Genomic DNA, 10,639 nt, shown 5'->3' with positions numbered 1-10,639 from the left:
GTCTAATGAGCAGACTGTCCAATTTAAGTTTAGGGGCATAGAGTCTACTCTAGTTGTTAATATATATATATATTAAAAATTTAAAATTTAAAAAAAAAAAACCAATTCTTTTTCTTTTTCTTTTGTATATTGACTTTAATTTAAGGATTTGAGAATTGTTAGGGGGATTCAGACAGTTAAGTACTTTTTAAAATTCTTTTTTGAGATCGTCTTGAATCCCTAATATTCGTGCTTTATTTTATGTGGGTTCCATTATCTAGTATGACAGGAGTTTTAGTAATTGTTGGTCCCTATGGATTTCACATGCACACTATAATTTTATCTATGAGTATTTATATTTTTGGTTGAATTCTGATGCCTATGGATGGATATAAATTAATGAACTTTGAAGGTTATTACTGTGGCATAGATATTCAAAAAAAAAAAAAAAAAAAAAAAAAAATTGGAACCCTTTCATGGAGTAATCGAGGCTCATGTCTCATAAGCATAGAATGTTCACGTGAAGAATTGAGGGTAAGGATAAAAAAAATAAATAAATAAATAATATTTTGCCATAGAAAATAACTTGAGAAGGGATCTGAGGAATTGAAGTTATAGAAGTTGGGTTCAATTGAAAAGACATTACTACATAGATGATTTGCTAGTTCATGAATTTCACAACATTGGGGATTGATTTTTGCTGTAATTCTTGTTACACAAATGTGTGGGAAACATTGGGGTGAAATATGAAAATAGGGACTAAGGAGTATAGTCAGATGATAATTTTTAAAGTACTTTTGTGTAGTCTTCCCCTTGATTATTGTGATGATATGAGAATAAGTTGATTGCTAAAAGATTGAATTGTGTTGTATGTGTGTGGATATCATCTCTCCCTTACGAGACTTCACTCATCCACTAGGGATAACCTAGGGGGTTTAAAAGGCTTGTTGCATATGCTAAATACAATCGTGATTCCCACGAAAGCGGCATTTATGTTTTCTCTAGTTTTATTGCTATGGGACTAGCAATATGTAAGTTTGGGGGTGTGTTAGGCACTGAATGTTAAACATTTTAACCCCTTTACTTGCATGTTTTATTCCCTTAATAATAGTTTATTTGTGATTTTACATTATTTTATTGTTTTTATTTATTTCAAGGCTTTAATTATAAAATCAGTCAAGATCAGGGATTCCGAGCTTTAAAAGATGACATTCTGTCGGACCCATCAATATTGAAGATTCAAGTCTAATTATACTTAGAAAATAGTCCAAAAGAAGCCACAAGTTGATGAGAATTGAAAGAACAAGAAAAGGAAAAATTCTTCTCCAAAAAGGAAACTTTAGCCAAAATTGGTAACTTGAACCCGTTTTGGTAATCTGGCTGTATCTCTCTCCTCGAGTGTCAAAACAGCTAAATTCTCATGAATGGTTGAAAGGAAATTCGAAAAGGTACAATTTTGTATTTCACGAGGATTCCATAAAACAGCTGTTTACCTTGTCAAAATTGGGCTAGAAATCTGTATAAATTTTGGAGTCCTTATTTGGCAGAATTTCTATGTATATCTTCTATACGAAAAAAGGAACTTTAGAGCTGATCTTTTATTGTTTAAAGGGAGTCCTTTACAGCATTGAAGGATCATATAGAGGAGCTTGAGGCTGAGATCAGAGGAGAGGCATTCAGAAGAAAGAAGAGATCGATCCATGGCGGTGAAGATGTCTTCCTCAACCATGAAGAATTCCATTCCAGTCATGCTTGGCTAAACGCTTTACTAGGGTTGTGATTTAGCCCTAACTTAGCATACTGGTTTGATTGTATTTATTTATTGGAGAACAATTTTTATCATACATAATTGTGTAATCTGTAGGATTTTTAATTGACTTTTCAATATCGGTTTTAGAGTTTTAATTTAATTACAAATATTTTTCTACCTTGTCTTGGATATTTTAATCTTGTGATTGAACACAACTCATTCACTTCTTGTAGTTGTGAATGAGATGATTACACATGGTATTTCTCTGAATATAATGTTAGAGATTTTATGAAATATACCTAGAAAAGATATACCATACTACACCTAGAGTAAAGTAGTTAGGTAAATGGTTTATACCAAGTTTTAAATTATATTATTTTCTAGTTGAATTAATATGTGCTTGTAGCTGTTCATGTTATATGATATATCTCTAATAAATTGATGCAATTAACTGGTGGTGCGATGTTAGTGATAGAGTCATACACCTAATCATCTCTCTACTTTTTACATCCTATTTAATCATCGTTCTTTAATTTATTTTATTTTTCGATTTTAGTTAATTTAAAATTAATCATCACAACTCGATTATCTTACTTTCAAGTTAATTTAAAATTTAAAAAATCTGTTGACAAACTTAATTTACACAAGTCCCTTGAATATGACACCCTTATAAGTAAATCCCATCTACAAAAATTTGTGTACTTGTAAGTGGTACATATAAATCTTACATCAAGTTTTTGACATCGTTACGGGGAAGCTTTTCAACATTTGAAGGCCTTCATTGAGAATTCCTTTGTATAAGAAATTTTGCTAAAAGGAATTCATTTTTTTAAAAGGTGATTGGAGAGTGCATTTTTTAAAGGTCTTTCAACTATTTTTTTTCTTTTTTACCAGACAATATTACCCGTCTACTTTATTCTCATTTCCATCCAAACTCAAAATGTTAATGTACCGCCACCATTTACCCATCCACCTTATGTCACCATTTCCATTCAAACTCATCCCAGTTTTCCACATGAAAAACCAAGGCAGATTGAGATAATAATTTTACCAATCAACAATAATGAGAATGAAGTAAACAGAAAAACCCAATAAGCTAGAAAGAGAACTTCTAATCCAGGAATACAAAAAAAAAAAAAAAAAAAACCTTCTAATCCAGTAGAGAGAAATTTGAGAAACTTGTCAAGACTAAATTATGATTGGCGATATGATTCCCTTAATTCCACAACCATTGGCGATATGATTCCCATTTTGGATCATGTTGGCCAAATGGATGGCGCTTTACATAGTTCGTATATATTTAGTGGCTGCTAAATTCTTCAGATATGAACGAATATCGCCTCCAAGACCTCTATTACAAGTCATTTAACATCATAATGTGCAACAAAAAATAATTAGAGAAACAATAAATTATGATGTAACCACACTTGTAATTCTAAGGATGGTGTAGCATCTAGCCATGTAATTAACATTTCCAATCCGAAGACTCAATACATATTGCAAATGTCACGAGTACAAATGGAAGGAATTACTGAATATTAAGGCAAAGGCATCACCCGTTCTATAAAGAAAAACAAGATGAAGACAAATAAAATAATAAAAAAACATAAAAAATAAAAAAAAGGGAATTATATTAGAAGACGTCATACCTAATGAATTGCTGTTGCTCTTGCCTATAGGCGTATGTGAAGATGGGAAGATTGCAGTGTGCCTTTAAATGATAATATTTACACAATCAAAAATAGGAAATAGGGCATCAATCAAAAGATAAAAACTGAACTTGAGAAATGAGGCTTGATGAAAATAAAGTGACAATAGGAGCAACGAGCTTACAGGATTAAGGAATCCCTCTTATATGGAGTATCATCCAATAACAATGTGTTTGACTTATTATAATCTCTCCTCTTTTATGGAAGATTAGGATCAATGTTTTCCATATTTTACTCAAATCTTCAACTAACATGGGCTTGTTAACTTCCCCAAGAAAAGCCCAGGAGTGTATCCCCAGGATCCATCCTGCAAAAAGAGAATATGTACCATTGATTTGTAACATGTATATTAACTTCCAAAAGCAACTAAACAATATGACCTACAGGAATAGTATATAGTATTCATGTAGCCATAATACTCTTATCTTATATAGTAACTTTGGCTGATTTTGCTTTCTAAAACATATTTCCATTTCTGCTTTCATATTCAATCCAAAATGGGCACCATTCAGATAATCCCAGCCATCTAACTTATGAACCTCTATATCAATAACTGATATTTATCACCGTTGATCAGAATATTTAATCATTAGATGGAGGACGGTCTGCTGCGTGAAAATTTTAGGTATGGTCCAGTAAAGTGGCTCACGTCTTGTCGCTGCCTAAACTGAACTGATAGAAGCACGCTAAAGCATCAACTGTGATGCACACCTTTGCTAGACAGAGGTTGAAAATATGCTGATATTTCTTGAAAACGTAAAAAAGAAAAAATAAATACATAAATAAATTTGAGATGGGCCCAATTAAAACATTTTTTTGTTAATAACTCTTTAGCGCAGAATTTTTTAAAAGAAATAAATAAACAGACACTTTGAAGACTTGCCCAACCAAAAAACTTGTGATTCAAATCTCCCAACAATTTATTAACCAATTTATCAACAACATCCTTGTGTATGCTACACGGTTAGCACTCGAGAAATTCATAGAAACAGTAGGCAATAAACAGGAAAAACATGAGAATAATTATTTCCAGGAGTTAAATCAATATGCAAGAGAAGTTGATGAAATAACCAACATACTTGGCTCTCGAAGTCCGAAGTCCAAATACCGACATCAAATTTCCTAAAGCAAAAACTTCATAAAATCATTACAAAAGGGTCGCATAAACTGAAACAGAAAATCAATCAATGCGTTAAGAGTTAGAGATCATGCATGGCAGTTGGGAAATGCCTCCAACTTTAATCATCAATGTTTCCAAATAACATTAAGACTGCATTCTCACCTCTCCTGCCTGGTACACCTGGTGTATGCTCAGCCATTGGGGGCACATTAACAATATGAGCAAGCAGCCCATTTATATTAAGAACAAGAAGTTTTCTCCTTGACATCCTCAGTTTGGGTCTCAACTTCTTTCTCCGTCTCCAACTCCGCTTTTTTAGAGGTGCCCTCTCTTTCATTGCGTCTTTGGTTGAATCTATATCAATCATTGGAGCTTCCAGAACTGACGTTCAAAAGAGATGTGGAATATATGGATACAGATTCAACTAGATATCATATGGCCGAGTCTATTTCAGAATTTTCAAAAGATGCAATCACTATCTCTCTAAATTTCCTCTTCTTTGTTCTTCTCGTTTTCTTTCCTTGAGCTGCACTCTCTTTGATGGGATTGCTAGTTGAATCTGTATCCATATATTCACATCTCTTTTGAAGGTTGTAATAGCATTACAACTGTTAAAGAACTCCAAATGTTCAATCAAATTCTCTCTCTCACCATTGTTGTTCCTTGTGTCTTCCTCGTCCTGCGATAACAAACAATGGACACTGAAAATAAACTTAAATATTATGAGCCTAAGCTTAATTTGATTGTAGTAGGCTATTAAGACTTCATACAGGTAAGAGTGACTTAATACAGGTAAGAGTAACGTGATGCAAACAATCAAACAAATAGTATTAGATCTCTCACGAAAAAAGTAAATCGATTTCTTTTTCTCACCATTGTTGTTCCTTGTGTCTTCCTCAACAATGGACACTGAAAATAAACTTCAATATTATGAGCCTAGGCTTAATTTGATTGTAGTAGGCTATTAAGACTTCATACAGGTAAGAGTAACGTGATACAAACGATCAAACAAATAGTTTTAGATCTCTCACGAAAAAAGTAAAAAGTAGTATTCTAAGGAAAGAGGAAGCATGCCCGACAAATTTTTATGAACTGTTCTGTCAAAAAGAGCTACTCTCTAAAAACAATTTTCATAAAAATTCTTCTTGTTGACAAAATGAGTACCAACAATTAGCAAAAATTCAAGTACAATTCACAACATACTCTCAGACAACCATATTTAAAAAACTATTTTCCAACACTTCAAGTGCACATGCATAGACATAGCTATAACCAATTTGGTGCTTCCACTTTGTTCTACAGAATGTTTTAGGGATAAAATCATTTTTACAAGCAATTTAGAGAGAAGGACAAGAAGTTAGGCCAAAGTTGTGAGAATCACAAAATTGACTACGATGTAAAAAAATTTATGGTACCTAACGCAATTGACTTTATATATAAAAGTGTTCAAAAGTATGCATCCTTCAAAAACAACAGAAGTCAGTTTAGTCAGGCACATTTTAGTCGAGAGTACACAGTTTGTTTGATTTATGTAAGTCCAAAAAGGAATACAATCCGTTTTTAGATGTTTAACACTTTATAATTACTATAAAGTAGTCACATTCTTAGTATCTGATTTATTTCAACAAAAAACTAAAACTACGAAAAAGTTGAAAGGATGCCTCGGGACCATACCTATTTTTTCCCTACTGTCTTTCCAAGAGGTAAGCCTGTACAATATGAGATATGAATAGACCATCAAAACAAATTTCTGAACTTACAAACATATGGAAATCAGATATTAGTTAACAATTTTAAGGAAACATAATTCTTTATTAAGGGTGTGTTTGGATAGTATTAGTTACGAGAGAAAAGAAAAGAAAGGATAGCTTAGTGAGAAAAGAAAAGAAAAGAAAAAAAAGGATAGTAATAATTTCTATTTGTGTTTGGATAGACAGGAAAGAAAAGAAAAGAAATAATAGTTATTCTTATTTAGATAAGATAGAGGAGAGAAAAGAAAAGATAATAAACAAATTACTTTTTTACCTTTTCATAATCATGGGACTTGAATGGAATAATAAATCTGTGTATTAATTTGTGGAGGCTAATTTTGGTATTATCAAAATACCACTAAAATCACTATCCTTTCTCTCCCTATCTCTCTCTATCTTTTCAAAATTGAGAAGAAAGCAAATGAAAGATCTCTCCTTATCCCTCCCTATCCTTCCACTTAACTTACCCAAACACACACTTACACTATCCTTTCTTTTCTTTTCTCTCCCTATCCCTCCAAATCAACCCTACCAAACACACCCTAAAGATTAATTGAATAGAAAAATAACAATCTAAAATACTTGGGAAATTCCAAGTTTTCCCAAAATCAATTACCTGAGGACTGAGGTGACATTCCCTTGATTGCTAGTAGTTTAGAGCCAAAACCCTAAAATAAGCAAAAATAAATCAAATTCCCAAAAATATAATAAAAATAACGGAGTTATTTTACCTGAAGAGTGCATGTATGATCTCTGAATCAGGGCAGAGGGCAGAGAAATGAAAAGTTAAAAAAAAATAATAATAATAATTCAGTATACGCGATAAGGAACGACGTTGTAGAGTCTTAATTTATTAAGAACTTCTATTTGGTTTGCGATTAAACAAGGGAAAAAGAAGACGAGAAAAGAAAATTAAAAATTTTAGAGCGAAGAAAACTCAATACTTCAAACTAAACCAACTCTAGTTATGCTTTTCCATTGAAAAATCATTCCATTTTCTCATTAACCAAACACAGGCAAGATAAAAAGGCATTCATACCCAGAAAAAAAACAAACCTCTGATAAACCCGCAAATGAATCCTTGAGCATAATATGAAATATGAATATGCGGTGTGCGTGTGTATTATACCCACAACAACAAAAGCCTAACACTCTTCCTCCAATGTCATTCAGCCCTAGGCCCTTAACACTCTATATATACTATATTTTTGGTAAATTAAGCCCCAAAACTCGTCCTCCTATGCCAGTTGCAGTTTTTAATCAGAGTTTGCAGGTGTGCACATGCCTAGGCATGAAAGGCATCACGTGGTGGGATCATCTGAGGTTAGGCTATTTTACTGTTTTAGTTTTGTAATGCCATAGCAAGCTAGCGTGACAAGACATGAAATTAATCTTTAGCTCGATCTCTGAAACCATGGTTAATCCAAACTGAAACAATATGCACAATCTTAATAAGATAATACAGTGAATAGTCCAAGCAACTAATAATTACTCCCTCTATTTTGTTTTAAATGTCAAGTTTTTTAAAATATAACTTTAAAAATTGACATTTAAAATGGGACGAAAATAATATTATTTAAATAATTGAGAACATTTTGAGAAATGTAAATATTCCCTGTAGTCCACATGATTGTTGATAGAGAGAGGAGATAAATGGAAATATTGAAAGGACTAGCATTTTGAACCTATTTTTTTTGTCCATAATAGATAGGTACTGTAAAAATTGTCACTCACAATGAAAAGGAGGAAGTATATTGTATAAGTTATACTATTTAATTTAATAATTTTTATAATTAATTATATTTTTAATACATGTCGTATTTGTAATTATAATCTCAAAATTAGTCATTTGTTAAATTTCCCCTATTTGAAAAGTGTTAGCGAAAAATGTAAATCCAAGTGGACGGCATCTCCTTTACAAAAAAAAAAAAACAAAAAAACAAAAAAAAAAAGTACTTTCATTGTAAACTTACGGTTAGAAACTTATGAAACCTTCTCTCTCACGCACATGCACAAAAAAATCAATATCACAAAATTATTATTTTTCAAATATAGCTCAAACTGAAATGTCACAATTACCAACTGCAAAGTTGTTTTAATTTTTACTTTAATGTGAGAATGTGACTAATCAAAAAATATATATTATTTTGACCATTATTTACTATTATATAATTTTCAGATAATAAAAAAATAGAGCATTTCCTATTACAATGAAAGTGTAATTTGTAACTAACACAACCATAACTCACAGTGAAAAGGGAAAATTAATAATCCTCTTTTTACAACCATTGTTCACTAAACAAACACCTGTTCTTTTCCATTAAACATACTAAACATTTCTATATTCTCAACCCTCAAAAAGATTATAAAGAAAAAAAAAATTGTATTAGTTGGAAGCAGAAAAGACAAATATGAAAAGGTATTCCATTAATTCTTGAATAGTCATGGTCATAGTCGGGAAGGAATCCTCTCATGTCCCTGTTACCGTCGATTCGGATGTGTGGCCCAGATTGTGCCACGTCAATTTAAAAAATTTGGCCCACAAAAAGTTACCTCAGTCATTATTATAGTGTATGTAGTGTATATGTTACTGTATATGTGAGTGTATGTATATATTATACTGTGTATTTATACTTGCATATATTTAAAATTTGAGAGAATTTACTAAAATATCCTTGACATTCAAAAATATCCCAAATTATCCTTCATTTTCTAGGTCGAAAGGAGGTGAGGAGCGATTGAGGGGCGATTCGAGGACTTCAAATTTATCCGCGCCACTTCTGCTCGCCCAATTTTTGTTCCTTGTTTCCAAATTTACAATTTCTTTCCAACAGTGACGAATCGCCTCTTCGAAATATGTAATTTTCTTTCTTGTTTTTCTCTCCCGATTTGTCTTCCTTCTTTCCAAATTTACAATTTATTTCCAAAGGTTTGATTGAACGTCGGAGAAGAGTAAGCTACAGTGACGAAGGTATAGCGCCTGTTCTGAACTTTCTTTATTCTTCTCTCCCAAAATATAGAAAGAAACAAATTGATCTTTCTTACATTGTCCCAGCTTTCGTTAATTTTCTTTTTTCCAAAATTACAATTTGTTTGGAAAGGTTTGATTGAATGACGGGGAAGAGGAAGGTGCAGTGTCGTGTGGTTGATTTAAGGCTGAGGAAGACGAAGCTACAGTGTACTGGTTTTGTAAGTAAATTTGTGAATCGTATGACATTGTGTTTCATTAGTTTTGTTTGGTTATTCTTGAAGTGTTATTAAATTGTGAAAAATTGAATCAAAAATTGTGAAAATTATATTAATAAATTGTGAAAAAGTTGTTATATTCTATATTATATGTTATGTTTTAAACTTTCAATTTAAGATGTTAGAATAAAATTTCCATTGTATTCCTGTAATGCAGTGTTTTAATCGTGATAAATACTACAATATGTTTGGGATATTCTGTAAAATAAGAAATGGAGCTTTTACACTTCCAATTTAATATGTTAGAATAAATTTTTCATTGTATGAAATGTAAGTTTGCATTGAGAGTTATGATTGTTCAATATAAATAATTCAACTTGGTTGTAATGTTTTTGAAAATAAGCCCAAGACCTTCTCATGATTTCCCACAAAGTAATGCTCCCACATTTCATCATTGTCAGTTACACAAGTGGGAAAAGTAAGGAAACAAATAAACAATGAAGTAAAAAATAACCTGTTGAGTAAATTAGTATATATATATTAATAAAAGAGTGAAGGAGAACGAATTCAGATTCTTTTCACCACAACCTTCTGTTGTTGTTGGTTGTAACAGTGATTTGGATTTGAAAGCGGGCATCTTCTCATGTCTATTGACATTGTTAGTGTATATGTTAGTGTATGTATATATTATACTGTGTATTTATACTTGCATATATTTAAAATTTGGGGGAATTTTCTTAAAATTTTGTTGACTGACAATTGGTGGAAAGGTTGTTTATGCATAATAGAGTGTGCTTTGCTGCGCTATAAAGATTGACTTAGAAATGGGTCGCAAGAAGTTGATAGCTCGCAAGAAAGGTCCTTTACGAAAAAAAAATACATATACGGAAAAAAAGACGGACAATGTCGTTGATCCGCCTCCTTCTCCTACCCTTCAATGTATGATGCAAAGGATGCGGAATCAATCTTCTTCTGCGGGTTGTCCCCCCCCCCCCCCCCCTAAATCATCTAGTCCTACTCGTACTCATAGTCGTACTCGTGATGACAATTATAATGTTCGGGGGGACGAAGAGAATTATGATGCGCAGCCAAGCAGTAGCGCACCAGTCAATAATATGCGTCGTGGATGAGGAGTTTACCTATT

General features: G+C 32.2%; 1 long non-coding RNA gene across 3 annotated transcripts; it reads right to left on the bottom strand.

Annotated features, from left to right (window-relative positions):
• Nucleotides 1–2,736: 2,736 nt before the first annotated feature.
• Nucleotides 2,737–6,248, bottom strand: LOC132267188 (uncharacterized). Of its 3 annotated transcripts, none has more exons than XR_009468918.1 (3): nt 6,233–6,248; nt 3,563–5,259; nt 2,737–3,440 (listed from the first exon to the last, which is right to left on the bottom strand). It is a non-coding gene; the product is annotated as an uncharacterized LOC132267188 (long non-coding RNA). The 3 variants fall into 3 exon arrangements; XR_009468919.1 differs by lacking the exon at nt 6,233–6,248 and having other exon boundaries at nt 3,563–3,745; nt 4,518–6,164; XR_009468917.1 differs by lacking the exon at nt 6,233–6,248 and having other exon boundaries at nt 3,563–6,164.
• Nucleotides 6,249–10,639: the final 4,391 nt, after the last annotated feature.

The sequence above is a fragment of the Cornus florida genome, unplaced genomic scaffold (assembly GCF_030987335.1).
Source record: "Cornus florida cultivar Cherokee Brave unplaced genomic scaffold, ASM3098733v1 CherokeeBrave_3.0.0_Hap2_Chr07, whole genome shotgun sequence".
NCBI classification, from domain to species: domain Eukaryota; kingdom Viridiplantae; phylum Streptophyta; class Magnoliopsida; order Cornales; family Cornaceae; genus Cornus; species Cornus florida.
Note: the sequence above shows the minus strand (reverse complement) of the source record. Positions and strands in the feature narration are given on the sequence as shown.